The sequence below is a fragment of the Stylophora pistillata genome, chromosome 2, assembly GCF_964205215.1.
Source record: "Stylophora pistillata chromosome 2, jaStyPist1.2, whole genome shotgun sequence".
Taxonomy (NCBI): Eukaryota; Metazoa; Cnidaria; class Anthozoa; order Scleractinia; family Pocilloporidae; genus Stylophora; species Stylophora pistillata.
Window position 1 is genome coordinate 29,706,815 of NC_142520.1, and position 18,637 is coordinate 29,725,451.

The window sequence follows — 18,637 nt, forward strand, 5'->3', positions numbered from 1 at the left end:
TGTACGAGACGATTGAGATTACCCGGGACATGACGGAACGGATATATATCCATACCACAAGGTTATATACGATAATTTGAAATATACTGAACATAAAGCAGCTACACCGGATAAAACCCAAACGACAGCTTCAAAGTTACACTGAACAGCAACAGGGTGAGAAAAGTCTGTCCACACTTATGGCCGTCATTGTCCACAACGATACTGATAATGTATAGCTTGTTAAGTGGCTGACGCCCCTTGTGTATCGACAAAAATTCCAATATTCGTAAACTATGGATATTGGTCATGCGATAAATAGTATAGAGAGGGTGAGCAATATGACCAACCAACAGATCAGTTGTGAAAGTGTAGTGTGATCAACCGGGCGAGTGTAGTCCTGAGAAGGAATGCTGTCGGTGGTAGTGACTGACGTTGCGACAACCTGTGCGGAAGTCATCATCAGAGTCAAGTGAATAGTCGTTGTCAGCAGAATTTTCTTATTTCAGTTCGTGTAAAATGATTGGTCAGTTTTGCCGTGATGTTATTCAGGCTGTAAGACTCAAGTGGCGTAAGTCGGTCGTGATTGGTCTGTTTCGATCCGTCGGTAAAGTTAGGTCGGTTCGTTTGTAATGTTTAGGTCGTGAATGAGTCGTTTGTATGGAGCCGGTAGTAGTTGACACCTGTTTAGGGGAGTCTGTTCTGAGTTAGTTGCCAGACAACGATACAAGAGTTTGAAAGGCGGATTAAGGGAGGATTCTTTGTGAAGGGCAAGAAGGAGGAGAGAATTCCCAAAAAATGCAGTAAGGGAGAGTATCATATTTACCACTGCGAAATGAATTGATTGTTCTTGCAAACCACCTGTAAAAAGGGGGGAACATACTAGTTCTTGATAGGTTTTCATCTCCATTTCACCTCCTGTTAAATTGTTTGTCTCAATCATTCTGTCGTTTCTCTCTCCTTGACGGTTACTTGTGATTGCAACGAGGAGAATTTCGTCTTAACGGCACCCGTCCAGCTCTCAGAAATTATCATATAAAGACTTCCTGGGGTGATCACGTAAAAAAAATACGCGAGAACACCGACTGTGAGGTAAAGAAAATTCATTTTTTGTCTAGACCTTTTGCGTCCACCTCAGGAATAAATTGGCAAAATGAGGCAAGGATAAGACATCTATAATATCATTATTTCATAGCGTGACAAATACTCTCTCCTTTAATAGTTGGATAAACTGTTATTACCAGGATAGGTAATTAAGCTTACTTGTTTGAATTTGAGAAGAATCATCACCAACCTCAGCAAGCTTAAAATAAAAAGTCCTGGCAGAGATGTTAATCAGTTTTGGAGAAAATTGAGTTCGTGACAATCTCCGAGTAATGCATTAACATTAACATTACAAACGAACCGAACAGAACGACCTAACTTTACCGATGGATCGAAACAGACCAATCAACACCGACTTACGCCACTTGAGTCTTCCAGCCAATAACATCACTGCAAAACTGACCAATCATCTTACATGAACTGGACTAAAAACATTCTGCTGACAACAACTATTCACCTGACTCTAATGATGACTTCCGCACAGGTTGTCGAAACGTTAGTCACCACCGACAACAGTCCTTCTCAGGACTACACTCACCCAGACGATCACATTACACTTTTACAATCTCCAAGTAATTAAAACCAAACAATACTACCTTTTGTCACAGATATCAAAATATTGTGATGTATTTGAATTTTTAATTCAAAACTGAAGTCTTCCAGCCTTTTACTGTCCGTTTCGAGCCCGACCATGATCAGGAGTTCATCTTTGTGCCTTGTATTAAACGTTTTTTGGCAACTTTTAATTCTGTGATATTCATTCTAGCTGTTTTTCCTCAAATATCACAAAATAGAGGCTGCAGTGTCTTCTTTAAAGTTAGTGTGCGACAAAACTATGTTTGATTGGTGACGTTTAATTTGGAAATGAATATCCCATTGAGAGTCTTCGTTAGCATGTTACGCGTACGATTTTCGCGAGTTTTAGTTTTTAGTTTTTTTAAGTTGCAATTTTCGGGGTTGTTGGTATTTTTTTTAGTTTACCGTATTATTGTTTTACCGTTTTTCACTCAAATAAACGTACCTGATTTTAAGGGGATTTTCGTTTCCGCTTCCGAACAAGATGGGATAAAGCGTCAGAGAGTGGTGAAAGAAAACTGTTAGGGTTAATAGTCCTTTTTACAGTTGTGGGCTTGGTGGCCAAGCCTTTGAACAGGAGTGAGGCTAAGGGTCAGAGACCTGTATCTATTTAGCATGATAACAAAGAAATTTGCATTTGAAAAGCAGCAACATCTCTATCATAACAAGGTCACCCTCACTCCTGTTCAAAGGCTTGGCCACCAAGCCCACAACTGTAAAAAGGACTATTCTCTAACAGCGAAAAAATTCAAATTTATTATTATTTTCCCTACTATTTTCCGATCGACTTTGGCGATTGACTTTGAAGCCCTATAGTTTTACACCAGCCGGTCGTAAGACTAGTTGCATACTTACATGTTTTTAGAACAATTGTCTATAATGTTTATGAATCATGAAGATGCTTTAGTTTGTTGTAAACGGTGTGTAGATGAGGCTATGAAAGTGTAAAGATGGTCATATTAACTGTAAACAAATTGTTGGTGAGTGTATGAAAAAAAAATTGGGCATCACTGGTTCCTGCTGAGCACTTTTAAAGACCGATCGTTTTCACTAAGTAAATTAAATGTAACACATAATCGTATTCTTTAGCTGGCAATGAATTTTTGTTCATACACAGGGTTTTATGTTTTATTGTGAAATAATAAAACTGACAGATGTCTCTATGTTTGACTCTAAATGCAAATTCCTTTAGAAATTAAACTTCACCATTTACAAAATACCCATAGTTTTGTCGCACTAGAATTAAAAGTTACCAAATAACGTTTTCCGTCGTTTTAAAGACATAAATACAAGGCTCAAAGATGAACTCCTAGCATAAAAGGATTGTAATATTTGTTACGTAAGGAATTTTCATATTTCTGACAAGTAATAATAAGTTGCGTGACAAGTTGAACAGAATATAACTATTCATCGGCTTATTTTCGACCGCGGATTATACATTGTTATATATATGTTGACACACTTCAATATTGGACTATGACTATTCTTATCAAAAGTGGATCCTCAATCGCACAAGTGAATTGCAACATGAAGAACCAATCACCTGGCTTGATACGAAAACGTTATTCATTGTTAGCCAAACGTCTGAAAAAAGGAGGGGATCACAGAGTCGAATAGCCTTTTTTTGCTTCTGATTATAATGGATAATTACCCAATGAATGCATGTCCTGGCGTAAAGGAAATGAGCATGTGGAGGGAATAAAAAAGAAAATCGGAAAAGGGCTCGGTGGCGTAGTATCTTGCTTCGGGCACTGTCTTGTTTTCAATTATAGTCGGACAAGAAACAGACAATAAAAGGCTGAAAGACTTTTGAATTACAAATTCAAATAACCTTTAAGATATTTTGGTATCTGCGACAAAAGGTAATATTCCATAGTTTAAATTACTCGGAGATTGTCACCAATTCTAATTTCCTCCAAAACTGGTTAACATCTCTGCGAGGACTTTTTACTTTAAGTTTGTTGAGGTTGATAATGATTCTCCTCAAATCCAAACAAGTAAGCGTAATTAGCTAAATTAGTAATGACAGTTTATAAAACTATTAATTTGTCGCGCTATGAAGTAACAGTATTACAGATGTCTTATCCTTGCCTCATTTTACCAATTTATTCCTGAGGCGCACGTCAAAGATCAAGAAAAAAGTAAACGTTTTGACTGCACAGTCAATGTGTTCGCGTAGTTTATTACGTGATCAGCTCCGGAAGTCTTTATATGATTATCTCTAAGAAAGTAGGGTTTCAGTGATCGTAGCTGGACGGGTGCTGTTAAGACGAAATTATACTGGTTGCAATCACAAGTAACCATCAAAGAGAGAGAAACGACAGAATGATCGAGACAAACACTTAAACAGAAGGTGAAATGCAGATGAAAACCTTTAAATAAGTGGTATGTTCCCCCTTTTTTACAGGTGGAATACAACAACAATCGATTCATCTCGCAGTGGTAAATATGATTTTCTCCCTCATTGCATTTCTTGGGAATTCTCTAATTCTTGTTGCCCTTCACAAAGAATCACCCCTTCGTCCGCCGTCCAAACACTTGTATAGTTGTCTTGCCACAACTGATCTGTGATCTGTTGGTTGGTTTTATCAGCCTCTCTATGCTACCAGTTTTCGGATTCCAGCGGTTTACGAACACTGGAATCTTTGTCGATACGCAAGTGGCGCCAGCTTCGTAACAAGCTATGCATTATGTGGAGTATCTTTGTCGACAATGACGGCCATAAGTGTGGACAGACTTCTCGCCCTGTTGCCGGGGCTGAGATACAAACAAATTATAACTTTGAAGCGCACATATATTTCTTTAGCTGCCTTTTGGGTTTTATCTGGTGCCGTTGCTTTACACTACATTTTAGATTACCGTATAACCTTATGGTATGGATATTTCAATGTCCCATCTTGCCTAGTGATCTTAATATTCTCGTAAACAAAGATTTTCCTCACGTTCAACCATCATCAAGCACAGGTACAAGATCGTATTCAAAACCAGGCGAGCCAAGCAAATACACTGAACATTTTGCGATACAGAAAGGCGGTGCACAGTGCACTGTGGGTTCTTTCAGCTTCAATTGTTTGTTATGCACCGTATATCATACTTGAAATTGTGAAGGCCCGTAAGAAAACATTTTCATCAAATTTAATCAACGCCAGAGGAATAGCAATAACCTTACTTTACTTCAACTTAACGTTAAATCCATTCCTTTGCTGCTGGAAGATTACGGAAGTGAGACATGCAGTAAAGCAGACAATTAGACAAACACTTTGCTGTCTATGGAGTTAGAACCCTTTTGAGTTATACCTGAACTGAACTATAAAGCTGACCTGCATATTCATTAAGTTTCATTTTCATACATAACAACTCATGATATATACACGTATAGTCTAGAAACAAACAGGAAGCTAACTCCATAACACTTCCTTGTTTACTTTCTTGTTAATACCAAAGAATGGGATAAAATTGAACTTCAAAATGTGCATGCTTTTTGGATATTACTTCCTTGTTTTACTTTATAATTGATATGAAAGAGCGGAATAAAATTGAACTTCAAATAGTAGTAAAGGAGAGCTGTTGAAGATGCATTTTTTTCATGGACGGTAAAATTATTTCAATTTTTTAATCATACTCAAATAAAGCGTTTGACGATGACATCCTAGCACCATACGAACCAGTCACAATTTCAGTTATACCCTTGTATTTGTTTGGTTACTCGAAAATTGCACATCAGTAATGCTTATGAAAATTTGAAGCTGCTTTTATTCCCTGTGAACAAATTGCAGGCGAGTATATGAAACAAAATTGATCATCACCGGTTGTTATCGAGCTCTCTTAGTTCTTCCATTGTTTTTCCGAAATCAAATGTAACACTTGATCATCTTCCCTTGGCTGACAATAAATTTTTACCAAACAACAGAGTTTTATGCTTTATCATGAAATAACAATACCGTGAATAGATGTCTGTGTATTTGACTCTTTGTGCAAATTCATTTCTAAATTAAACATCAACAATCAAGCCAGCACGTAGTTTTGTCGGTGCACGCTAATGTTTAATAATAGAACACAGTCCATATTTTGTGATAGAAAGCAAGAATAAAATGTTACAGAATTTACAGTTCTTAGCATTCCATGCGTTTATTTCAGACCACAGTTAACTTTTTTTTGCTTAAACTTAAGTAATGCAATATAACTGTCCTTATCAAAAAAGGATCTTTAATTTAATGGCTCATGTAACTCGCAACAAAACTGATTCAACAACCCGCCGTATACATAAGAACTGGCATGATGTTATTGTAACCAAAAACGTAAAGGAATATGGTATCCGAAAATACAGTCGGCTATATTTTCCTTCTGATCATCGAGAATAGTTTTAATGAATGTTCTTACATTAAGAAAGAAAACGCAAATAGGGTATAGAAAAAGAAAACTATTAAAGGGTTTAGTAGCATAATACATCGCTCCTATTGCAGCTGCGTACCAACAAAGATTCCGGTGTTTATAAACCATGGACATCCGATGAATAGCATAGAGATGAAGGGTAAAAATCAGTTGTTGCCAGACAACTATACGAGAGCTTAGACGGCGAATGGAGGGCACTTTCTTTGTGAAGGGTAATAAGAATTTCCAAGAAATGCAAAGAGGGAGAGGATCATATTTACCGCAATGAGATGATGATTCACCTGCCATCCAAGGGGGACATACCATTTCTTGATATGTTTTTGTTTGTATCTCGCCTCCTGTTAAATGAATTGGTATCTATCATTTTTAAGGGTTTCTTTTTTTAGGATTGTAACGAGGTAGATATCGTCTTACTAACATCTGTCCAGCTATGACCACTGAAACCCTACTTACTTAAAAATGATCATACCAGGACTTCTTGGGGATACCATTCAATAAACTGTGCGAGAACACCAACAGTGAGGTAAAAAAACCTTCATTTTTTCCTTAAACGTTTTCGTGCGCCTCAGGCATACATAGCAAAGTGCGACAAGCACAAGGAAACTCTGCTATCATTATTTCACAGCTTAATAAATACTCCGTCTTTTAATACTTGGATAAACTGTTATTACTAAGATAGGTTATAAAGCTAACTTGTGGGAAGTTCAGGGTAACAGTAAAAAGTCCTCCCCAGGGATGTTAATCGCAGTTTTGCAAAAAATTAAATTCGTGATAATCGCCGAGTTATTAAAACTGTTCTATGTTAAAGTTTGGTCGCAGATCCCAAAATATCTTCAAATATTTAAATTTGCAACTAAAAATGTCTTCCAGTCTTTTACTTCCCGGTGTTTCGCGTTTTCGACTTATGAAAAACAAACGGTAAGTTAGTTCGATATTACTCCCTTTTCTTGTTTTCTTACTAACATGATAATGTGGGATGAACTTGAACTTAAAAGAGTAGTAAAGGAGAGCTTTTTAAGTTATTTGTTTGTGGACGATAAAACTATCTTTGCTTCTGATCATTGTGGATAATTGCAATGAATGTTCTGGAATAAGTGTGGAGGGCGAATAAAAGCAGAAAGTAATAGACAACGTACGTAACAAAAGTAGAAAATGCGTGCGTAATATCTTGCTTCTGTCACCGTTTCCGTTTCTGGTTTCATTAAGGCATGAAACGGAAAGTAAAATCCGGAACGCTCTGTTAATAATAATAATAATAATAATAATTTAATATTTATATTTCGCAAATTAACATGTGGATATGATCAAATACGCATCAAAAACACTTTTCGGGGGACTTTGGCCGGACTGCACCAGCAGTTTACAAACAATCGAAGGAAACTTATTTGAAGATACTCCCTCCGCCCAATTCCCGGTAAACAGGCCAGACCACGCACATTACCGTAATCTCGTGAGTGGGTTCTTTAACGTCCCCTGCCTAACCAAATTAACTAATTAATATATGCAGGAGACGGGACCTACGGTTTATTCGTCCTTATCCGAGAAGACTAGAATAATTATCCACTTCTTGACATGATAGAAAGGTAGCGCATTCTCCTCAGTTATTTTAAGACCTTGAGTGTTGGTCCGGCCGGGGCTTGAACCATCGACCTCGACCTTCCACACAACAGTCCAGCGGTCTAACCAATTGATCATGAGCTACCGGGAGGCGGTTGAATTCCAATGTTTTAAGAAATCATCTGTGAATAACGTAAATAACGTACCAAAAGCAGAAAATATATGAACTACTATATGAAATGGTGCATAGCAAACAACAAATGCTAACTGTACCGACAGTGCACTGTGCACTGCCTTTCGAAATGTTCAGTGAATTTGGTTGGCTCGACTTTACAAGACCTTGCACTTGGGAGTTCTGATAACGTAGAATACAGAAAATCTTTGTGTAAGATACGATTGAGATTATCAGAGAAAACGGAACCTCTCTATATGCAACCCAGAAGGTTATCCGGTAATCTAAAATGTAGCATTAAGTAGCGACAACAGAGGAAACGGCAGCTAAAAATAAATATATGCGCTCCAAAGTTATGACAATGTGTGATGTTGAGTTTCTTTTTTCAATAGATACTTTAAATTCCAATGCCCAAAGATAGAAAAACATGTAAAAGTCAGTTTAAACTGTTTCTTCTAGGAGTTTAAGTTTTCATCTGGGAATCCTTATGGTGGTGTGTCAGTAAGAACTAAATAGTGCTACAGTTTTGGGGCATGGTATGGACGAAGAAATGGGTGGCAAGATGGTATTGGATGACTTTCGTGCGACTCGACTGGTCACTGGCATACCCATTGCATGGTGCTTGGTTATTAAACCCAACTTCTGAAAACTCTTTTTGAATGTTAGCCATTGTTTACAGATGATTGGAAAAGTTTTTTTTAATTACTTTTTCTTTCCTTTCTTAGATTTATTCCTTATTCTTTTGTCCATTGTTCTCCTTTTTAGGTATTTGCCTTCTTGTTACTGCAGTTTTTGTCTCTGCAAGAACAGGAATCTATCAGGTGAGATGTTGTTCACACCATTGAGAATATTTTCAGAGGTTGAATCACCACTCAGTAGTGTGGTTGAGAAATAACTGTAAGTGAGGATTTATTCAAAGGCTGCTGCTTGCCTATACCACAATGAACAGCTGTATCATATATCAGTCAATTTGCTGATTATCAACTGATTCTGTAACCTTCTTCAAGTGTTTGTTTGACATTCATGCCAAGAGAACACATTACATGTACTTGTAAAAATGATAGTGTTTTCTCAACTAAAATAATATGCTTAGGGAGAACTACACCTCGTAAACCATTTTATTCTTATTTCTGCCGTTTATAAGTGGGTGTAAATGATTACTAACTCTGACTACGTTTTGAGACCACAAAGAGTAGTCTTAGAAAGTCTTCGAAAATCCTTTTCATTGATGATATGTGCTATGGACGCCGCCATATTGAATCTTGATTAGCCAGCCTAGCCATTTGCCTTCGAGCCTCGAGCTTCCACTTGCAAAATGGCGGTTGCCTTAGTCATTTTTTCACTAGATTTGTAGAAAATGTTTTGAGTGGTATGTAACTCTTAAGAGTCTCAAAACGCGACAGATGCTTCATTCTTTATAAATCCTTTGTAATGACATGAAGTCCAGAAAATACACTGTAGTTCTGTACTGTATGTAAAATGTGCTGATATCGCTGATCATTACTTCCTTTATTTTATTTAGGAGCAGATGTATGCTGAACATGGGAAACATCTTAGAGAGGCATTGTTCTATGCGGTTATTAAGAGTTAATTTTACCATGTTTATCAGAAACCTTCATACAAGAAAGAAATTGATTTCTTAAAACTCTTAAAACATACAAAAAGATATAGCCGTTTTCATAGAACCTCGGAATAGATCGAAATTCTGATCAAGTGCAGTTCAGTCTGATTTTTAGGGCAATACATTGGCTATTCTTCAGTAAAGCGAAGATTAAACCACAAATGTGCTTATCATAACTAACCCCCTCCCTCCTTTAGACACATTCGTTTAAGTTGCCGCCCCTTATCCATATCGGTGTTTTACAGTTAGAGTGTTAAAATAGCCAAAAAGTTACATCCATGTAAATTTTTCACGGGCATTTATCTGTTTTTTAATCTTTTTAACAATATGCTTTGCCATTAGCCGGGTTTCTTGTACTTTATAAAGAAATCCTTCGCCATCTCTCAGTCTTCTGGTGAGTATAATTATGACTTCTGATTCACAGCTTCATGCGTCAGCGCGCGTTTACCAAGATACATGAACGAAGCCCGTGGAAGGTGTGTATCTTAAAATCGTGTGCACCGGAATTAGCACCTTCATTGACGTATATGGTAAACAAATCGTTCTCTATTGGCCTTCTACCTGATGAATGCAAACATGCAGATATCACACCTCTACACAAGATATCCTAACTCTTTGAGAGAAAACTACCACCCAATTTCTCTTACTTCAATTACTTGTAAGATCGTTGAAAAAATGGTTTTCAATACTGGCGCGAAATTGATCTTATCAACAACAACCAATCCGGCTTTCTGAGTTATCATGTTTAATGACTGGGCGAAATCACCAAATCTGTCTGTTCCTACCGATGTCATCTTTCTAGATCTTGCTAAAACCTTTGACAACGTTCCTCATGAGCAGCTGCTTTTAAAATTGAAATGTAATGGCATCGACGGTAGTTTACTTAACTGGATCCGACAGTTTCTGGTGGGGCTCAAACAACGTGTGGTCGTCAGGGGATCTTGTTCTGACTGGTCTTGTGTCAACTCCGGTACTCTATAGGGGACCATCCTCCTTTCAAATAAGTGCTCACTCTTAAAGTTGAAATTTTAAATAAGCACCCAGGCGCTTATTTGAGGAAATACGGTAAATGTTCCTTAAATCCTCTGCCAATATATGAAGGAAGGTTAAAAGTTTCTAAAGAAACTGTGGTGCTGCGTCGGTGGGGGTAACAAGGTAACTTGGTTATATCAACTCAGTTGAAATTGTAAATTGGCCACCGTAACAAATAAAAAAGCTGACGTTTCGAGCGTTGGCCCTTCGTCAGAACAAACTGAATTCGCTCTGACGAAGGGCTGACGAAACGGGCAGACGAAACGTCAGCTTTTTTTATTCGTTACGGCGGGCAATTTACAATTTCAACTGAGTTGATATAACCAAATTACAATATATGAAGGATCGACGAGTCCCGTTAATTGCTCGTTGATTTCTCTATCAATATCTGGAACATCGATATATATTGGTATGGAAACAACCGATGTGACCTCTTTCACCTGTGATGCAGAGACACCCGCTAAGAACGAACCTCCTTTTCAAGCTGCCGCAAAATCCTTGCATGGATTGATAAGGGATCGGAGGAGTTGTGACTTTGGTTCGTCATCAACATCCCTGGAGGTTGATGCGAGTCCATTCCTTCCGGTATCCTCCAGATTTGTTGACTTTCTGGCCGTCGAATTGCTATCCCTTAACGAGTTCAAAGAAGGAAAGTCAACTGGAGACTCTCAATTACTCACGATCAAGTGTGTCGCTCAGAGTTGATGAGGTGGAAGTCACTCAAGTTGTTCTCATTTCGCAGACAGTGGAATTATTATGATAATAATTCCACTGTCTGCGAAATGAGAACAAGAGTCCATCCGTTGAGTCCATCCGTTGAGTCCATCATTGAATACAATCTCGCATTCTGATTGGTTAAGCAAGCGAGGTAGTTAGCGTGGAATTACGAGTTGAAAACGAGGCTAAGTGATATTGTTTCGCATCTACATAAGCATAATAACTATCATCAAATTGTTGCAAAGTTTGGTTTCTAAGTCAATTTAAAATGTTTTCAAAACTATTGTCACCTTTTAAAGAGCCAAAAACAAAAAAAGCGTTTTTCAAAGTGAGCCTGAGGTACTCCTTGTTTTGAACTGAGCAATAAATTCATGGAGAGGCATAAAAAACCTCTTTCACTCGCGACAACGCGAAAGCGAGAAAATCCTGTGAATAAGGCCCTGAAAAAAGAATATCCGAGCTAACAGGTCATGCCGACCCGGGTTCAATATCCACCTACAGCCATAATCTTTTAAAAAAACAACGAGGGATGTCATGCACGTTGGCTGGGTTTTTAGTCGTACCACTACGACTGTCACAGCTGCCAACGCCAGCGACGGTCCACGCACTGAAGCTATGCAAGAAATTTATGTCAACTCCGGATCCCTTACACATCCTTCAGTAGTTGGTAACAGCACAACAGCAATGAATATCGGCAGTGATGGTCTCAGGCGAGTCTTGGCAAATGCACATCTTTTATGTTATCATTAATATTACGAACTTGGGGGCTCCGCTTTTAGGCTTGACTAAATTATTTTCCTTCTCGAGCACTGAAATTCAGTGGAAATTTGAAAAAAAGATGTTAAAAATAAACGGCTTGTAAATTCATTGAAATACCACCATTATCCTTAGTGTGAAGCTTGTTTAAAAAGTTTGAAAACGGATGTAAAAACAAGGTTCAAATATGAGATGTCGAAGGTTCTAACGTGCACGACTGACCTTGCTTCCTATTCGCTAACGCAATGACAATTTTGACAGTTGACTTCGAAATGGATTTCTGGAGCGCACGCTCAGAATGAGAACAAACAATATTATTGCTGTTCTCTTGTTTTCCAATTTTTATTCAATGATGCGATTCAAGGAAAATTCATAACCTGACTCGAGAATTCCGCGTTAAATTGCACTTGAAAACCGATACCCCACTCCTCGCTTCGCCTCGTCAGGTGATGAATTTCCTACAGAATTCGTGTCACAAGAGCTCACTGAATCCCTTTCCAAACTCACGAGGACTAACAAAAATTGATTTGGAGAACCCAAGTATCTGTCCTTCTGCTACGATGGAGACAAATCAATTTAAAACGAAATGAATCCATCTCGTTCGAAATCCTCCGACTTCGTTGCAAATATTTAACTGGATTGGAAAATTCCGTTCATTTTGAAAAAGCATCGTGTTCGTCAATATCTAAGTATTCTCGAGAACCAGAGAAAACAATAACGCAGTATTTCGCCCGATGGGAAATGTTGCTACTCGCTTATTCCTATGAACCACCAGCACTCCCATGATACTTGTTTATTGACATATTTGATAGGAATGTTTCAGTCAAAATATCCTGACTTTGTTTGAATTGATCTTGGAATAGCTTCAGGTTTAAAAGTATGCATGTTATACATAGGTAGCTGACTTTCTTTTCTTACTTTAGCTTTTAGAAACGAAAAGGAAATGCAACCATCAAACCTCAGGTAGGCAAAGCTATTATGCATTGTGATTGACACCCAGCTTGTAATTCCTTGAGTTTCTATTTCATCTGGTTTTACTGCGAAAACGAGATAAGTATGAAAATTCATAAAGCATCCTGATAACACCTTTTTCGTGAGGTAGACTCAGTGCTCTGTGTTACTGGAGGTATAACCATATCCTTATTTATAGTATTTTGTAAACAGTTTGATCTATTGTCCGTATTTTAAGTTAAAAAAAAATTCAAGATAAAGTACATCAGTTATCTTTTTCCCTGAACCATGATAGCGATCACTTGCATATTCCTTCGTTGAGATTTTAGAGGTTCATTAAATGAATATAGTTGGTTTCAGGTTCCTGTTAAGTCTTCTCAGAGAAAATGAGCGAAACGTTCTCGAGCCAGAAGACATGCCTGCGGTGTGTCTTTACTGTAAACCAAATTTGGTGAGGTAGCCCCATACGAAACTAACAATCTGTGAATAGAGTTTTGTTGCGGTGGGCATTTACGGAAGAATAAAGGAAGTGCATTTCTCAGGAAACTGTGGGCTCTGTCGGTGGGTTAGTATAACATGGTAATTTGGTTTTATCAAAATGAGTTCTTTATGTAGATTAGCTGCCGTGAAGACATTCTTAAGCTGACGTTGTGAAAATATTGAGAAGGACGAGCAAGTGGAAACCATTTTGGTTACTCAAGAAGAGCACAAAATCACGACAATCCGACCTTGGTGTAGGATTCAGGTAGCCATCAATAGCTACCTCAATCGTCAACCAAGGTCGGAGTTGGATATTTTTAACACTACATCCTTCAGCTGCAACGCAGGTACGTCCGTTGAAATGAAAACTTTTTGATTTTGGTACTCAAGCACCATCTTAGTTTGAATACTAATAATATACATGAAAAAATTTCTCAGTTCTGCGGATTGGTTAAGATGAATGCAGTTTTCAGTTAATTCAGTGCAGAAGAGAGTTAATTCAGTGCAAAGAAAGAAACAAACCAGATATTCTGATTGGTCAGAATGATTGGTTAATGTCAAGGTCAATGTCAAGGTCAATGTCACTGCAGGGTTTGAATAGATTATTTTTGCACGTGATGCGCGCGCTTTTCTTCTGCGTAGTTATGAGAAGCTACCTCGTATTTTTTCATGTATGTTATTAATAGATAATCACATGATTTTCTCGTGCAATTTGGAATAAATAAGCATTTGTAAATTGTTCAAAGACCGCAAATTGCACTCGCCCTACGGGCTCATGCAATTTTGTTAGTCTTTGAAAAAATTTACTCGTGCTTATTTATTCCAAATTGCACTCGAAATCATGTGATTACCTATACAAATTGAATTAAAAAGAAACTACCTTCTTTCCCTAAGTTTACTTCCACGAAGTTGTTACGTTGGAAACAACATCCATTTGAATTCTGCTACTTCATTACATGAAACCAATTATTGTTTTAATGAATATCAAGCCAGAATGCCCTCTTGAATGGATGTTTCACCAGAACTGTTATCGTTTTGTAAAGCATCTTGTTTGTCAACATTCCAAGTTACCTGGGAAATCAGAGAAAATGAAAACGCACTTTTACATCCAATGAAAAATGTTGGTGTTTGCAGATTATCATAAACAATCGGCAAACTCAAGATGTTCCACAGGTTTGTTATCGCGCTATTGTATCTTGAAATAACTTAATACAAAGATGTTTTAGAAAAACGCCCCATCATCGTACACCGAGGGAAGATGAAGGACAAATGAAAAGACTGTTTTTTCTTCTTCGGGCCTCTCAGTTTTCAAAGATGTTGATCACGAACTCAATCGAAGAGTCGGCGAGTCAGTGCGTTATCATCTGGTCACGGCAATATCTGGTTCATCGAAAAATCAGGGACCAGACTAGCAGATTGGTTCTCGATAAATTTAGTTTCAATTTTGAGAAGCTCTATGTTCTGATCTCTAACAGGTAAGAAAGACGAAAAAACAAAATTTTATGTAAGTTCTCTTAAGAGATTATATCTCTTGCTTCCATTTAATAGCTACCGATTATTATATGGCTGTCTCACAAGGACTGAGAACTACTGAATTCATGAATTTGATTGGCTAAAATCAATATTGAAAGCGGTCTAGATTTTCCCATTTAGACCGGCATCTAGACCGGTCTAGAAAAAAAAGGAACAAAGAATAAAAAAAATTGGCATATAAGACACAGCCATATCATAAACATCTTATTAACCGAGTCAGGTCGGTCTGTATGGGAGAATCTTGACATCGGTCGCTGGTACAGACCTCACTGTGTTCGGTCTGTACTGGCGACCGCGGTCAAGATTCTCCCATACAGACCTCCCGCTCGGTTAATAAGAACTAATTATAGCCTATCTCGCTTTTCCCAGGCTCGCTGGTCAGCGGTGCTTTGTACAATTCGTGTCACGACACTTCAAATCAAAAAAGAATCCTGACTCTTGATAAGTAGGCAAACAAAACGATATCCGGTATAGGAAGGAAAAACTAAAAGAATGAATTGATCACTGAACGTCTTTATCAAGTTCTTCATCATTGCTTCAATTCCAGGTGTGGCAAAATGTTTAAACTTTGTTACATCCATTTTGAAACCACTTGTGCTCCCTGTAATCTGATTGGCTTTCATTACTGCGATTTCTACAAGAATCGCACCATTCTTGTTCTAAATCGCATCTTTTTCCAAGCCAATACGAAAGCTACACTAAAAAAGAAATAACCAATCACATTTACAGGCTAATTTAAAGAGGCAATTATTTTGCAAATTTTGCAACTTTTGTTTCCAAAACCTTAATTTCCCTCCACCTCCCCCCCCCCCCAAAAAAGAGATGAATTTAATTTCGTACATTTTAAATTTGGTGTATATTTTTACGGTTTCTCTTCCTCTCAAGTTTAAAATCATCGCGATCAACGAGACAGCATTCGTTGCTGTCAACGAGACAGCAACGAATGAGGGAAATCAGAAGTCTGAGCAAGAGTTGGATTTATCAATATTTCTTAACGTTTCAAATTGTGAAATGCAAGACTTTAGAAGTCTGTAGTATGTCCCGCTCTACAAAACAATGGATGAATGTTTTGAAGAGATGATGCTAGTGCAGTCAATTTTATTTAGAATTTCCACCACTTTTTCCTTAGCAGTTTCAGTACCGCATGGAAGTCTTCAGTTGTGCGACTCCCGTTTCATCGCTGAATTACATAGGCTGCACCTTGAATTTCTTCTCCAAAGACAGCGAGAATTCTCTGCCACAGTCACAGATGAAACGGAGGACTCACATCACTGAGTCCGACGACGAAGATTGAACTTTGAAGCGCAATTTGTTTTTCTCATTTTCAGCAGACCTTATGATTTTCCCGACTGTCGGAGTTTTTGACACATCACGTCAAAGTCTTTCTGTTTTGCATACAAAATAAGATAAAAAAAAAAGCGTTTCCGGCTCTGTTTTTAATTTAGAAACTGGCTCAGCAATAAAATATGTGTACTGACTAGAATCCTGTATTCGGGCGATTTCAAAAGGGATGTAATGAAGTCGTAATTGAACTTCGTGCCGTTCAGTTTTGGCCTAAAATTATACTTGCGATTTCGGAGCGAGTTACCCTTCACTCAGTTCGGTTACCATTTTAAATGAAACCGCTAGCTCCTACCGATATTCAAGTAAAATTAAAGGAGGACTCCAAGAGAGCGACTACCTACACTGATGCCTGTTGGTGTCACACGGCAACAATTCTCCCTTGTTCAGGATAATCAGTCAATCTCGCAAGGAGAAGAGTCTTTATCGCATAAGTTTGAATTACCTTAAGACTTCGTCGTCGGTAGGTACTTTATGAATGCCTTAGAGATCGCCGTTCACTCCACTGTATTGTTTAACGTGGGCTCATTATCGCTGACCCTTTCACTCCCAAATCTCACTAGTGATTCCTTTAACTGTCTGCCATACAAATTCGGTAAAATCAATTTGCAGTCTGTTGAAGCACAGATTAATTTAAAATCCCAGTCGAGGTACCTGAAAGTTCAGAGAATTTGGCATTAGATCAACTAGTAACCTCCCGAGTGACATCTTTCTTTATCCTCGTCACCTGTCTGCTTGATATGATTTTGATATTGTAAGGAGAGATTTTTTCTTGGGTAGTTATGAGAGTTAAAGAGTAATAAAGGGGCCCTTTAACGATCGTGAGCCCACAGTTAAAATCTCCTTCCTCCTTCTTTAGATCAGGATCAACCTCCACAAATATTGCTGATTTAGTGGCAAATGCCACCAATGCAGCAACATCTGTGGATGTGGCCTCGTCTTTCATAACTTCCTGTGGGCAAGAAGAGTTTTCGTTGTTTGTCGCTTCATCGTCGCTAATTGAGGATACTCGAGAGTTTACCACTGGCATGGAGTTCCTAATTGTGTCAAAGTTCTCCTTAGCTTTCTCCATATCAACACCGGCCGATCACTGAGATGCTCTCGATGAATTTCCCCGGGGTGCAGACTTCTTTGTTGCTTGTGAATTAAAGGGTTTGAACTTTGTAAAGTCTCTGTCTGGTTCTTGTTACTGTTCGAAATCGGTTACGCAAAACTCAAGAAACACCACCAAACAGAGAAGCGGTTAACACTAAAACTCCAAATCAGAACAATCTCCAAAGATCCGACATGTGAAGAAACTGCACTCAAGTAAATCGTGCACGTAACAAACAGTCACAATGTGTTTACACAATTAGAAGTCTTATCGCGCGCGCTTAAGTCGCGCGTCATACCGGTTGAGTTGTCCCACTTGGAGTAAGTGACGATTTTAAAAAATATTCGGACATAATGTTCATAAATATTCAGATCAAATCTACAAAAGAACAACGACAGCTCATACCGATATCAGGAATGATGGATTTCTTGCACCAAATATTGGTAGGAGAAGATTTATATAGGAGCTTTGAGAAATAGAGGGTTGCGCGTTTAACGCTGGAGAGTAAGCAACTGCTTACGACGGTTAGACCCCGTAAGCACAGCTTAAAGGTGACGGTTGGTAATTCATCGTTTACTTCAATGACAATTGTCTTATTACAGTTGCAATTAAGTAAAAGTATACATAAAATAATAGTTATCTATGTTTTGTCATTCCTGGATTTGTGTTGGTGAATAAGGACTAACCTCTGCAGGGAGGGATTTAAAATTGTTGAGTGGCTAGTTTAGATAACACGAATGAAAAATTTAAGTGAATTTAACTTGAATTAAGTGATTCATGATTTGTTTGCGTCTTTTGGGCCCGGTCGTTGTCAAACTAAATGAGAGCTATTTGGTAAGTTATCTATTATGACCGACTTTGTAAAACAATTATTCCATTCAGGCAGGCCAAATATGGGATCATTATTAGCAAATCGGTTAAATCAATGATAACCTCTGACCAACTCTTGAAATAACCTCATCTGCATCACTCGTTTAATATGATGCACATGCACAGGCAAATGGATTGAGAACCAAAGCTTCAAAAAACCGTTTGCACTTGCATTGCCTAACAAGTGGCATATATCACGAATAATTCATTTTGATGACAGGCTTTTTATCTTCTAAAGCTCTCCACCGTTTTTCCATTTTTCCTTGGCTCTATAGCATTTCTTTAAGTCTCCTGTTACTAATGGGACGCCTGCAACAGGAAACACCTCTGTTCAGATAGCCCAGAGTTGCAAGAGAAGTGTTGCTGCAACGTTAGGATAATCTCCCAAAACAGTCCTCTCGTTAAGAATGGAGAGGATTGTGTCATTATTTAAAGTTAACAGCTGAGGAAAGCGAAAAGTATG